This window comes from Ovis aries, chromosome 3 (genome assembly GCF_016772045.2).
Source record: "Ovis aries strain OAR_USU_Benz2616 breed Rambouillet chromosome 3, ARS-UI_Ramb_v3.0, whole genome shotgun sequence".
In the NCBI taxonomy this organism is placed as follows: domain Eukaryota; kingdom Metazoa; phylum Chordata; class Mammalia; order Artiodactyla; family Bovidae; genus Ovis; species Ovis aries.
In genome coordinates this window covers 196,591,550-196,606,892 of record NC_056056.1, presented here as the reverse complement: position 1 = coordinate 196,606,892, position 15,343 = coordinate 196,591,550, and the positions used below count along the sequence as shown (strand labels likewise).

At 39.1% G+C, this 15,343-nt stretch overlaps 1 long non-coding RNA gene across 1 annotated transcript in view; it reads right to left on the bottom strand.

The window, feature by feature from the left end:
- The window catches only part of LOC132659478 (uncharacterized), a 33,678-nt gene extending 19,328 nt beyond the window's left edge, over positions 1-14,350 (bottom strand). Inside the window, exon 1 of the long non-coding RNA XR_009599990.1 lies at positions 14,249-14,350. This is a non-coding gene — a long non-coding RNA (uncharacterized LOC132659478). The remainder of the gene's footprint in view (positions 1-14,248) is intronic.
- Between the last annotated feature and the right edge of the window lie 993 nt (positions 14,351-15,343).

The following is a 15,343-nucleotide window of genomic DNA, read 5'->3' as shown; positions in this document are numbered from 1 at the left end:
TAAGATGTCTAATTCCCACTATGTGCGTGTGTGTGTGTTAAGTCGCTTCAGTCGTGTCCAACTCTTATGATCCTATAGACTAAACAGCCTACCAGGTTCTTCTCTCCACGGGATTCTCCAGGCAAGAATACTGTTGTGGGTTGCTATGCCCTCCTCCAGGGGATCCTACAACCTAGGGATCCAATCCTATGTGGCTGATCTTTCCTACAAATTTCCCTACAAAGCAAATGCTTCAGTTTCTTTCTAAAATAGTCTTTGAATAAAAGTCATTATTTGTTAGAATTTTAAGTTCTTTGAAGACAGAAAAAAAAAAAAGGAAAAAACTGTCAGGGGGATATTTCTTATTTCCAGTGAATGCATACTTCGGGACAAGTGACCTATGTTTTCTCATAACTGCAAACTATATGCTCAGTTGCTCGTCATGCCTGATTCTTCATTACTCTTTGACTGTAGCCCGCCAGGCTCCTCTGTCCATGGGATTTCCCAGGAAAGAATACTGGAATGGGTTGTCATTTCCTCCCCCAAGGGATCTTCCTGACCCAGGAACCAGCATCTCCCGCATCTCCTGCCTTAGCAGGCAGATTCTTTATCTGCAGAACCATCAGGGAGGCAAGCTATATAATAGTTTTTAAATTCTTATGAAAAACAAATAAACATTTTGAGAGATTTACTTTTAGACCTGATGTCTCTTTCCTGTCAGATGAGATAAGGTGAGACAAAGAAAGTGCTTTGTAAAAAACCAGCCCTGTAAACACAGTATATGATATTGTTGTCATTTTTTTATAGTGTTAAAGACCATAAAGAAAAGAAGTCTGCATCTTTTCTTTTTGGCCCTTTCCACTAGCTTCCATGCAGAATTTAACAGAATTTCAAATCATCCCTTTCCTCCCCTCTCAGAGGGAGTACTAGGACATTATACGAGAAGCCTTACAAGCATATAGGAAAAGACGCGCTCCCTGAAAGACTTCACTGATTGAACCTGTGCCAAAATTTCACTTGCTTCCTCCCTCCTTCAACCTCCAACTCCTTCCAAAATATGGGGGAGGGGGAAATCAGTGTTTCATTTTTTGATGCTGCCAAGGCTACAGCTAAATAGCTAAATGCAGATGAGAAAGATATGGACGTATATTATCTCATGAACTAACTGAATATTCAAGCAATAAACCAGAGGCCTTTTCCTACATGAGTTTGTAATGGTCAAACAGGTACAGTGCAAGCCACCGTACTTAAGAGGGTTTAAGAAGAATTCTACAGTATTAGAAAAATGACTTAACATTAAAAAGATCTACGGAAATCTATGAATTCTCCAAAGAATTGAAAGGAAAAAAATGAGATCACAAAGTTAAATGCCCTGTACCTAGGGGAAAAACACCATAATATAGCAGTTTTTCACCACCTAGTCAAGTTTTCATTAAATGCTGTTGATATTACTAAGGGAAAAAGCTGGATCAACAAAGTGTCTAAAATACCACTCTGAAAGAAACTCTAAAATGAAGGTTAGTTTGTCTTTATTCTTCCCCCAAAATCTCCTTCTTTGGGCTACCCAGGCAACAAGCCTGCTTCTGAGATGTTGCTTCCACTTACCCTCTCTCAAATATCTTTCTTCTGAGAATAAAATACCAGAAAACTATGAGTATACAGTTGTAACTTTAACTCTCTAGCTGACATGCACACTCTGGGAGGAATAAATAAGCAGTTTATGACCCCAACGTAACGTACCTACTACATAGAAATTTCAGTAATAACCACTATGGCTGAATGGTGCCATGTTGGCAAAAAAAGACAAGAGAAGTTTCCCAGCGAAGTAGGTTCCCAAAATGATTCTTAAGCAAAATGTAGGACTTACCTAGACCAAGAAACAAAGCTTAGGGGAAGCCTCTTGGAAAAACGAAGCCAGAATCAAAAGGCAGAGGCCAAGTCATGCAGAGCCTTTTTGGTTGTGCAGAATAGTTTAAAACCTCATCCTAGCAGAGCAGACCTCGTAGGACCATTTTGAAGAGTTTATCACCAGGACGGACAATGAGCTAATTGTATAGTATCACCTTTTCTGCTTTATTGACTGCGCCAAAGCTTTCAACTATGTGGATCAAACAAACTGTGGAAAATTCTTAAGGAGATGGGAATACCAGACCACCTTACCTTCCTTCTGAGAAATCTATACACAGGTCAAGAAGCAACAGTTAGAACTGGACATGGAACAACAGACTGGTTCCAAATAGGAAAAGGAGTATGTCAAGGCTGTATACTGTCACCTTGCTTATTTAACTTATATGCAGAGTACATCATGAGAAACACTGGGCTGGACGAAGCACAAGCCAGAATCAAGATTGCCGGGAGAAATATCAATAAACTCAGATATGCAGATGACACCACCCTTCTGGCAGAAAGCGAAGAAGAACTAAAGAGTCTTTGTTGAAAGTGAAAGGTGAGTGAAAAAGTTGGCTTAAAACTCAACATTCAGAAAACACAGATCATGGCATCTGGTCCCATCATTTCATGGCAAATAGATGGGCAAACAATGCAAACAGTGAGAGACTTTATTTTGGGGGGCTCCAAAATCACTGCAGATGGTGACTGCAGCCATGAAATCAAAAGACGCTTCCTCCTTGGAAGAAAAGCTATGACCAACCTAGACAGCATATTATAAAGCAGAGACATTACTTTGCCAACAAAGGTCTGTCTAGTCAAAGCTATAGTTTTTCCAGTAGTCATGTATGGATGTGAGAATTGGACTATAAAGAAAGCTGAATGTTGAAGAATTGATGCTTTTGAACTGTGGTGCTGGATAAGACTCTTTGAGAGTCCCTTGGACTGCAAGAAGATCCAACCAGTCTAACCTAAAGGAAATCAGTCCTGAATATTCATTGGAAGAACTGATGCTAAAGCTGAAGCTCCAATACTTTGGCCACCTGATGTGAAGAACTGACTCATTGGAAAAGACCCTGATGCTGGGAAAGACTGAAGGCAAGAGGAGAAAGGGACGATAAAGGATGAGGTGGTTGGATGGCATCACCAACTCAACAGACATGAGTTTGAGTAAGCTCTGGGAGTTGGTGATGGACAGGAAAGCCTGGCGTGCTGCAGTCCATGGGGTCACAAAGAATCAGATATGACTGAGCAATTGAACTGAGCTGAATTGAACCATTTCTGAAATTCCTATACATTTCAGCCAAACTGTATAAGCTATTTTAGAGTGAGATATTTCTCACTAGAAACTTGACAAATATGACCATCAGATAATTATGTCGTAAGCCATTGCTCTGCAGCTTATTACACTCAGGACCTGCTTGCTCTCTGTTTTATAGACACTTAATTGTTTTTAATCTTTGTTGTTTTGTGTGCCTGTTTATGCTCAGCAGACCAAAGTTACTCTCTGTTACTGCATTTATAAAAATCGATTTGGGGGTTAATCATCTGACACCAATTATCTTGTTTGTGCCATACAGATAACTCATTATGTACACATGTTGTTTTTCACCCAAATAGATTTTAGCCACATAGAATTTATGGCTTTAAAAAAAAATAGACTTCCATAAACAGGAAGCAGCTACACAGGTAAACAAAAATATCAAAGCTTCTTCCTTAACACAAGAGCCGGAAATTGATTACAATCTGGCTATATGATGGGAATCTAACCAGTCATGGTTTTCAGATCAAATGATATTTGCTCAACATTTATTTAAAAGAAGGCAAATCATCAACCACAACTGACCCAGCCTCTTAAGGTGTATTCTGGGATAGTTTTAATCACATTTAGACCACAGCAGGACCCAGGCTCCAGTTTAAGAGTTTCTCACTATGTGAAAGTCTTGCTAATAGCACAACTCTGGAACCAACATTTTCCTCGTATTAATCGCTCCTACTTCATCACAAGACTGTTTTATTCTAAACTTTCAATATAAAAGCTACCTTAAGGAGAAGAGAAAATGCTCAGAAGCAAAGTCTAATGACATACCCTATTGCACCTGCAAGTTTTGGTTTTATTTTGATCACAAAACAAAGAAGTCATAGTTTCACTACTTGAAAGCACCTCAAAGATGAATTACCATTAGTCACAGAAACAATCCACTTCTGACATTCTCTTAAGAAACATTCATTAGGTAATAAACTTGTTCATTTGCACTCGTTACCCAAAGAACTATTCTCTTTTTTATCTTACGCTTCTGACACTGAGCTAAAACACCTCACTGCAAATACAGGTATACTGCAGTGTTTCACTGCAATTGAGAAGTGAGTTCTAAAGAAAGGAAAGACAAAGACCTCACTATTTTCAGTGAAAACTACTGTTTGGTAAAGCCTTTTATTCCAAGCTCTTTTAGACAGAAAATGGTTTGTTTCAATTAACTCATAATTATATTAAGTGTCAGAGAGAAAGACTTCAACAAAATATCTACCAGTCCAAAATACACAGCATTTAAAAACTCTCCACCATCTAGAAAAATGGTACTGATGAACCTATTTGCAGGGCAGGAACAGAGACATGGATGTAAAGAATGGACATGGGGCGTAGAGGGGTGAGGGGAGGGTGGGACGAATTGGAAGAGTAGTGCTAACACATATCTACTACCATGTGTAAATCAGATAGCTGGCGAAAAGCTGCTGGGCATCACAGGGTGCTCAGCTTAGTGCTCTGTGATGACCTAGACAGGTGAGACAGGGTGTAGGTGGGAGGAAAATCCAAAACGGAGGGAATATATGTATATATATAGCTGATTCACTTTATTGTACAGTGGAAACTAATACAACACTAGAAAGCAATTATAGTCCAATAAAAAATAAATCAATCAAAATAAAAATAAAACCCTCCACCTGTCCTAGTCCTTTACAAGACTTACTACTATATATACATATATATGTGTGTATGTGTCTGTATATATAAATACATATAGTTCAATGAAAGTAAATCTTGTTCATCAGTTGCTATGTACTTATGTATGTTTCTTGGCTAGAAAACACTTTGCGTCTTCTTTGCAGCATCTAGTCCACTGGGTAGATTTTCAAATAAAATTGGTGACTCAAACAGCACAGCTCAGAAGAAAAGCATCCTGTTTTGTGCTCATAGAGCGACAGGCCCGGCTGTGAATGTAATGACTGCTTGGTCCTTTTGAGAGAGAATACTGAAGTGCCCACAGAGTGGATGACTCTGCAGTCTCTTAACAGGGAGCTCTGCTGTGAAAACAGAGTTCTGCTGGTTTCTGCCTGGAACAGTCCAGTGACACTGAAGGAGGCAAGAAGAGGTTCTTGTCAGAATCACATGCAGACAGAAAGCTGCTGTCCACAAATTAGTTCCCAAGCCCACCTACCTGTGGCTGTCATCCCCAGTTTAGAAACAGAATCAATACCAGCCAGTAGAGATTTCAGGAAAGAAGGTCCGTTGTGGTCAAATTTTGATCAACATAAGCTTTCTTCCTAATATTCTTCTGATGCACTTCATATAGAGGATACAGTATTAAAAGCTATTAAGTTTTGTCTGATTTCATTTTCCTCTTAAGCTTATTTCAGCCTTTTGTTTGAAATTAGATTAGCAACTTCTCATTTTTCTACAATGAACATTGATTACTTTTATAACCAGGAAAAATAAACTAAGAACAAGGAAATTATATTTGAGGCAGTGTGGTTATCAAACTCTTCTCAGTTAAACTCTTCCTCATAGGAAACAAAGACAGACATTCATCTTCCTCGCTGTGTCTCAAAATATTCACCAAAACTTCTTTTCAAGAATACTTTCTGCCAATTATTTTTATTTCATGGAGATTACCCAACCCCCAACCCTTTCAGATGTTTTCTCTCAAAGGCCTAGACTGACCTTTTTCCCCAAGGCCTGAGAGTAATGAATATTTTCATATCACAAACTTCTCAGACCTGTTCAGAGGGCCCTCATATATACAAGTTCACCTTTCAGAGACAGTGATGATGCCCTCAGAGCACCACATTCAGAACACAATTACTTCAAATACATCAATTCTCAATATTTCAAGTATGTGCGGGGGAAAAAATTGGCAATTATTATCCTGGAGCAAAATTACAACTATGTCAAATTTAGACATGTATTTCCAGCTCCATATTAAATCAGTAACGAGGTGGCATATAAACAAACCAACTAATGTATCCATGATAAATATTTAAACTTTCAACTTAGGATGTAAGTTAATGAGCTCTTTCAAGACAATGAAATAGTTTGAAATATACACAGCAGGCAAATAAATAACTGTAGGCTTTTTTAAAATCCCTTTAACTCAGACCAGGTGCCAGGTCCCTCATGTCAGTTTCTATCCTCTGATTTTTGGAGGTAAGTTATGATCTGGCCCTTTGACTGCCCTAGACTGTCTGCCATGACTAGACAAAGCAATAGATTATAGACAAGTCAGCCACGGTTCTCCCTCCCCATCAGGTACCTTCCTAGCCCAGAGCATGAGCCTGTTAACTTTAAAGCGATGCCATGTTAACACTGTTCCAAAGCCCCTCATCAAAGCCGCTCTTCACAGCTGTGGCTCAAGACTGTGCCCCCACCCCCCACCCCGCCCAAGTCAACATGACCAACCTGCAGCTGCTTTCAAGTTTTGCTCCAAAAAAAGCTCGCAAGTTTGGGCTTTAGAGAAGTTTCTTGTGGTGCCAGACCACTTTGGGGCATTTAGGCAGTTTCTTCAAAAATTTTCAAGTCCCACTGAGTAGTTGTCTAGCATTTTTGAAGTGTGCAAAGTGCAAAACATCACACAAAAATGTCTTTCTTATGTATTTCAAAGGCTCAGTCTGCTCCATCGCTTTTAATTAGCCTATTCTGACTCAATTAAATTCATTCATTCATTCATTCAAAATTGAATTCCACGATTCAATTTAAACCAATTGTCAAAGCTTCACAGGCAACTAATTTTCACCCCTGCCACAGTACACAGGGAAAAGCATGAGCCCGGTTAAAACTTACCTATATTTATGTCTTTTGTGGATAGTTTATAGCACTGGGCCAGAAAGCTCAACTGATTAGAACAAGGTGCTAATGAGGCCAAGGCTGTGGATTCATCTCCACATGAGCCAATTAACTTCACTTACACAAAACCACCATTCCACAGATGCAGATTAAAATTCTAAACCCAGTCAGCCATGTAAGAAAACATGCCAGTGAGCTCAAAAGAATATTTAGAGAAAGAGTGTGGGTAGCTCAAGGAAGGTCACCATCATTGTTTAGAGAATGGAGGGAAATTAGTGGGTCATTCACTCAGCAATTAATATCCCACATCTGCTCCGTGCAATGTAATATGTCAGGTCAGTGGTAGATAGGAAGAAAACTAAGGTGAGCAGAGCAGTTTCAATCTGCCATTTGACTTCAGGAGCAGTCCTGTCCAACAAAGAATTAAATATTAAGGCTGAGATATATAAAAAAGAAACTACAATACAAGCAAGGAGTAATTAATAGGCATAAATGAAAAGCGAAAGTGAAAGTGTTAAATTTCTTAGTTGTGTCCAACTCTTGAATCCCATGGACTGCAGCCCACCAGGCTCCTCTGTCCATGGAATTCTCTAGGCAAGAAGACTCTTAAGAGTGAGTAGCCATTCACTTCTCCAGGGTGTCTTCCCAACCCAGGAATCAAACCAAGTTTCCTGCATTGCAGGTGGATTCTTTACCATCTGAACCACCAGGGAAGCCCTAAAATAGGTTTGTTTTTTTGTTTTGTTTTTTTTTTTTTTGTATTTCATGTTTTATTGACTTTTACAGGTTATGTAGAAGTGCTGGTGATACCTGCTGGAGCAAGAAGAATCAAAGTTGTGGAAGAAAAGCCAGCACACAGCTATTTAGGTAACCTGTGTAAAGACACAGAGCCCATCCAAGTTCAAGCTTAGCTGCCTTGCCCTGAGAGTTCTGTGATGACCAGAACGTCAGTGTGTTTCTAGTTACATATATGAATTTCCCAGGAAGCACCTCTTGTCAAGTAGGAATTTTTTTCCTTCCCTCCCAGGGACTTCCCTGGAGCAAAAGCAATGTGGTTGACTATGCGTTTTTTGGCAGCAGAGGTGGGGGGGAGTTATTAATTACTTCTTTTTTTTTTCTACTTTTTATATTAATTTTTATTTTTTTATTTTTTATCTTTTTTTTTATTTTTTTCATTTTTTTACTTTAAAATCTTTAATTCTTACATTATAATACAGCATGAAATTTTAAAAGCTCCATAGTCTTACAAACAACAGAGAGTTCATATTCAGCTAGTGTGATCAAAAGTGACTTAGTGGAAAAAAAGGAATTTTGGTCTGGGGCTTATGGGAAAAATTGAGAGGGAAGTCTAGAAAATAGGTAAAAACTAAATAACAGAAGGCCTTGAATACTAAATAAATAAACTTTATCTTTTAAGAAACAGAGAATTTGTAAGAACTTCCCTGGCACCTAGAGTTAAAACTTCACCTTCCAATGCAGGAGGTGCAGCTTCGATTCCTCATCAGAGAGCTAAGATCCCACACGCCTTACGGCCAGAATACCGAAAACATAAAACAGAAGCAATAATGTAACAAATACAATACAGATTTTTTTAAATGGTCCACATCAAAAAAAAATCCTTAAAAAAAAAAAAAGGAAACAGAGAATTAGTAGAAAATTTTAATACAGCAATAACCTGAATAGAGTTCAGTGACTACACCGATTGTGGCTTGGCAAACCATGGAGACAGGGACTCGGGACAAAAGCAGAGAAAATAAGGCTTTCCCAGTAGCTACATCCAAGACTCAGTGCAAACAGAAACAGATTCAGAAAATACTGGGAAAATGGAAATTGCCAGGATTTGGCAGTGGATCAGATGGAAGAAATTATTGAAGGAAGGGAAATTAAAAATGTATGAGGATTCAAAATCCAATGATGGGGTAATGGTAGTACCATAAGCAGAAATAAAGACTAGAAATAAACGGGATAAAATGAGCCAGGAGGAATCAGAAAGGTAAATAATGATGATGAATTTGTGTTTATATACAGTGAGTTTGAAGTACTGGCTAAATACTCAACCGGATTCATAAATAGGCTTTAAAGATGCTCCCAACTTACGATTTGTTTTCTACTTTATGATGGTGCAGAAGCAGTTTGTATCAGTAAAGACAGTATTTGAATTTTCAATATTGATCTTTACCCAGGCTAGCGACAGGCAGTGATACCCCTCCTGTTGTTGGCCAGTGGCAGCAATCCACAGCTCCCGGTTAGTCACATGACTACAAGGGTAAACACTCAATACACTTATAACCCTTCTGTACCCACTCAATCTGCTTTTCACTTCTAGTACAGTATTCAATAAATTACATGAAATATCCAACACTTGATTATCAAATGGGCTTTGTGTTAGATGATTCTGCCCAACCGTAGGCTAATGTTAAGTGCTGAGCACATTTAAGGTAGGCTGGCCACATTATAATGCCCAGTAGATTAAGAGTATTAAAAAGCATCTTCAACATAAGATCATTTCAATTTACAAGGAACTTATCGGGAGGTAATCCCTTCATAAGTCAAGAAAGATCTGTAGTTGTAAGAAGGGGAAAGTCAATAATATCGAATGCCGCAGAAGATAAAGGAGAATGAAGAGAGAAAAATCTATCTGATAATGAGGAGACCTGGTAGTTCACTGAACATATTTCCACTTTTCTTCTTCCTTCTGAGCACAGAGAGCTGGTACTTCCTCAACGGACCCCTTTAATTAGATGGGGCCATGTAACTAGTTCTGGCCAATGAGTTTCAGCACAAGCACCGTATCTCATTTCCAGGTGAGAAAATGTAATTTGCGAGTACAAAACCCCGTGGAATTCTCTTTTCCTTTGCCAAAGCAACCTGCAATGTTCCAGATACGGACTACTTCATCAGCCTGGATCTGAGAGTGATGCTGCCATGGGGCAGCATCCCCAGGCCACTCCCAACATTGCAGTGGTTGTCTGTGTAACACACATTGAGAAGCTAATTTTTGTGGTTTTAAGTGACTGACAGAGCAGGATTTGGGGGAACCCTCAAGAAAGCAGTTTCACAAAGTGGTGAGGAAAAAAAAAATCTGTTTTGTGAGGTGCCAAGAAGTGATAGGATGGGAAAAAGTGACATATTCAGCAAGATCATTGTGTCAGTAAATCTGGTCATGAAAAGATGGAAAGGATTCAGCAACTTGAAAGGTTAACAGAAAAGAGAACTAGATTATGAGACCTTTTGTTGTTGCTTTAGTACAGGGAAGCAGTCCCAAGGAAGAAAGAATATGGATGGGGAAAAGATTAACAGAATAAGATTTCAAAGGAGTTGGAAGTGGGTCAAGGTATAAAGAGTCGCACCTCTTCCTCTAAGGCAAGAAGAAGAAAGATCAGGGCCTTTGGGAAATATTGTGATGGGAATGTGAGAAGCTGAATGCACTCATGTCAGATGGTTTCAACCAGTCAGCAGCGCCATCTTCCTACACAAAGGCTGTCATGTTTTAGCATTATCCTGGATATTACTGGTACTCACAAAATACTACTAAAAGCAAAATCTTTCATAAAACTCATCCTCCTCTTAAGGCACAGTGAATGACTATAATGTTCTGAACAGAGTGCCAAGCAAGATGAGGGATATGAGCATATAGGGCATGTACTGTAGTCTCTTTTATAAACAATGAAAATTATTATATATTTAAAATTCATGAAGAACATAAAATTGTATGTAACCTAGGGTTAAGATGTGAATGACAGAGAAGACAGTGATTATTCAGGTTTAGGAAAAGTCAAGGGAAAAGATCTCTTTAAAGCACTGGAGCTTGGAGGCATGCAGGATTTATAAAACAGATCACCAGTCTAGGTTCAATGCATGAGACAGGGTGCTCAGGGCCAGAGCACTGGGGTGACCCTGAGGGATGGGATTGGGAGGGAGGTGGGAGGGGGGTTCAGAATGGGGAACACATGTACACCCATTGGTTGATTCATGTCAATGTATGGCAAAACCACTGTAATACTGTTAAGTAATTAGCCTCCAATTAAATAAATTTTTAAAAAATAAATAAACTAGCAAATAAATAAATAAACACAGACATAAAAAATGGAGGAATTCCTAGTTTTTAAAATGACCTCAGCCAAGCACGCAGACCAGGATGAGTTCTGCATGCTCTTGGGATGAGAAGATTAACCTGTCTAGGGTAGGATGTGTGTGCATGTGTTCAGTCAAAATTTAGCCACATCCAATGAGAAAACAACTCTGCCTAATTTAAGGATTCAGACAGATCACAAAACTCACAGGAGAAACACAGAACTAGGTTTACTGGTTAAGCAGCCAGAATCAACGACCAAAAATGTAATGCAAGACCAGCCTAGAAGATTCTAATGTAGACACCAATGGACACAGACACCTTAGGACGCACTGTTGACTCCAGACACCATCACTGATGCCTCTGGAAGCTGGATGGGTGTTGCCACTGCCACCACATATTACAGTGCATTCTGGGAGGGCCACATTGCTCTGTATCTCTATCTTATGATTCAGAGTCTAGAAGTATGTCCAAAAGAGAGAACCTAGATTACGTGCCATGACAGATGATGACACCACAAGGGAGGCAGGAAAGGTGACTATCTGGTATCTTCAGTTTCCATAACAGGGGTGTAGTTCTGCTTCATAAGGCAGGGGATTCCCATAGTTAAATGGCTCCATTAGTGGTTGGAATTCCATTAGTGGCTGGCCATAAGTCTACTACAGTGTTTATGACAAGCAGAAATATGACTGGAATAATTAATGGAGGGTGAAGAAGTGAATATAGAGGACTTAAAATTTAGACAAAAGAATTTAGCTTCCTACTGAAGGAAAATCGGAACTATTAACGATTTCAAAACAGAATAGAGATGCATATCAGAAACAGATTAGGTGATTTATAAGCATCTGTTCAATGAATAAATGTTTAAAGCAGTGAGACTAGACGGAGTGAAAATTGGACTAAAAGGATTAGAGACCAGAATGTTGGCTACAGCAGTACTCTAGGCACAAGAGAATAACATCTTGGAACTAGGGAAGTAGAAACAGGAATTAAAATTTCTTATATGAAAAGTATTTTAAAGACAAGATCAACAGGCCCTAGAGATTGACTAAGTACAACAAACAAAAAAGAGTAAATTACCTCCAAAATGATTCCAAATCTTTCAGCAGAGATCACTGAGGAAATTTAGACCAAGGCTGGTCTGGGTGAATTTTCACTCTGAAGACTATAAATTTTTTCCTTCCATCTCCAATCTGCTGTTAAAACCACCCAATGAATTTTCCACTGAACATTTCATTTTCAGGTCAAGAATATCCATTTGGTTCTTCTTTAAAGTTTAAAATTCTCTCCTAAGATTTTCCCTCTGCCCTTAATAAGGTAATATTTCCCCTTCTTTCTTTGAATATATTCATAATAGTCAATTCAAAGTCTTTGTCCCTTAAATTCAATACATGAGTTATCTTGGAGTTGGCTTTCATTAATTTTTTTTCCTGGTTATGGACCATATTTTCCTGGGTATTTTTTTTAATTTATAATAATGGAGGGTTTCTTGCACTCAATATTGTGGACAAATCACTATGAAGACTCTGAATTCTATTATCTTTCCCTTGAAGAGTTGACTTGTTTTCTTAGGTGGCTCAATTACTTAGTGATTATCTTGAACCTTGTATGAAAACCTGGTGTGCCTGGGTTTATGCTTCATTAGGAAGGATTGGTAGAAAGCACAAGGTGTTTTCCAAGCTTCTCTAAGTTGGCAAAATTCACCCTCCAAACTTTTTCTCCTCCAGTTTTTACTATAGGATGTGGTTCTTTGTGGTCTTTCTGATGTCTTAGCTGGATTTTATTATAATAAATATTCATGAGATGTTAACTATTCATAGGTTTTTCCCTATAACTGAGCTAGAACGCCAATGTCCCCAGCACATTTCAACCTCCAGCATCTCTGTTCCACTCTCATCTCCCACGGGCGCAAGTCTGAGCTCTCTGGTAAGCTTGAGTAGTCTCAGCTGGGACATATGAAGCCCAGTCCTCAGCCAAGGTAGGTATGGGGAACTTCCATACATATTTCTGAGGTTCTCATTTTCCTCTCCAGTACCCAAATATTCTACCTGCTATGCTATCTTGAACTCTAATCTTTATCTCTTTAGCATCTTCTGTTGTGACTGGGAAATGTTTCCCAGGTTGACATTCAGGTGAAGCATGGCACTTATCTTGTGAGTATCCTCTCTTTCAGAGATTACAGTCTTGCATTAACCTGCTGTCCAAAGCCTAAAAAACATTGCCACGTACATCTTGTCCAGTTTCATTACAGTGTGTGGCATGAGGCTATCCTTGTACCAATAACTTAATCACATTCAGAAGCAGAAAACTAAAGACATTAACCATAAGGGGATACTGAAACAACAAAGTGAAAATTCAATCCACTTCTGACATCTGCTTTGTCTCAGACCCTTATGATGAGGCCAGCTACCCATATTCATTCCTCAGGAGGCCCATAAGTGCTGGCTTCAGCTGAGCCCCTCACTCTGGCATTTGTCCAGACTGCTTGCCAGTTTGACATTTAACCTCTCTCCTCAATCCTTCAAGTTTATTCTTACTGGGTTAGGAGGAGGGGAAGGCAGTTTCTCCTCCTACTTGAAAACTTTTGCCAGCCTTGAAACTGGGAGCTATTACATTGCCTGAATTTTAAGAAGAAACTTCTTTCTCTCTAGCTCTCACTAGCTTCTCCACATAGGAAGAATAGCAACATAACTAGTGGCTTAGGTTGCGAGAGGAAGTGTTCTAGGAAGGTAGGCGGCCGATCCTCCTCCGTGCTTCTTGTTCTCTCATATAAATCAGCCTGTTCCCAGGTGGCATGAAGTGCAGGGGTTGCCCAGAAGGTTTGTGCCCAGCTGCTCTGTCCACTCTAAGCCAAACCAGTCTGATTCATTGGAAGAAAGAGCAGGAAGCTACTTAGACCTTGAGCACAGGCGCTGTTCAAGATCATATTTCCTAGTAAAACTGAACCCAGAGTAGAAAGGTGTATGATTCACTGACCCCCTCAAACTTCAACAATGCCCTGGCTTAAGCCCTTCTCCTCACGTTGGTGACTCACTTAGACCTTTTTCTTTAACTTTGAAGCTCAGCTCTTGCTTTGAGCCTTCTTCCTCACTTTTATCAAACCCAGCTCTACATGCAAGAGAATCTTTCTGCCAGCTCCTGCCCTACGGGACATACAACAACCATAAAGTTCTTGCTGGAAATATGAGATTAGAATCCCCCCTAAAAATACATCATTTTTACTTCTAGAATAAGCTTTATTTGGTACTCACCTTTATTGATTAAAGTGTCAGTTGCTTCAGTTGTGTCTGACTCTTTGCGACCCCAATAGACTGTAATCCAGCAAGCTCCTCTATTCATGGAATTCTACAGGCAAGAATACGGGAATGGGTTGTTGATTAAAGCACAACATAACTCATACCAAGAACAAGGGATCAGTCCCCATGCGGACCAGTTAATTTAACTTGGCTCCTCATCACCTTAGCTAACATGTTACTTCTCCAAGCTCTCCAACCAAGTGGAACCTACGGGGAAACCATAATGATTAACAGGACTCCAAGACCTTTAGTGGGAAAACAGTCTAAGACTCGTACTGATCAGCAAGAGTCATCTTTGTGTATCAGGGATAGCATTATCATTATATTACCTATATTATCACTAGAAGACACCTCCAAACCAAAGAATTTTCCTTCTTGGATGTGAGACACATTGAGGAAAAGGTTAAATGTTGGGAGAAAGTGCAGGATAAATTTTTTATCCTCAGAGCAGTCATGTCAATAGTTATGAAATATGATTATTAACATCATAAAAAAATTTTCCCATAATAGAGAATAGACAGTGAACACCTTCAAGGAATATACAAAACAGCTGTGAAAGCAAGACTCATTCATATGAAAGTATTGCCAACAATACAAAACAGTACACAAGAAGTGTCCAAATAAATGGAACAGGTAATGTGGCAGGAAAAGATGCTGTGTTTCATATGATTTCCATCTCCAGTCTCAAACTGGATGCTGGGATCTAAGCTGGACTTTATAGTTGAGTAAAATTATTAGACTGAATCACATGAAGCCATCGGGTTTTTACAGGTCAGAAGGGTTCAATATTAGCAATTTTATATTGTTCAACCTAATAGCTGGGAGGTCTCTTTTTTTATGTGAAAAAGAAAGTTTGGACTCTGCAGCAATGGGGCACATGGGGAACGGAAATCCATGAACAAGTAGACTGTTTAATTAAAGCTTCTTCTAAGTGAAGTTATATATAGCATTTCCGTTTTCAGTTATGCACTTTAAAAGGAAATAAATGCATGGAAAAGCACCAAAATGGTGTGCTTTGAGTAACGACTCACACATCTGTTGTCTCATTTA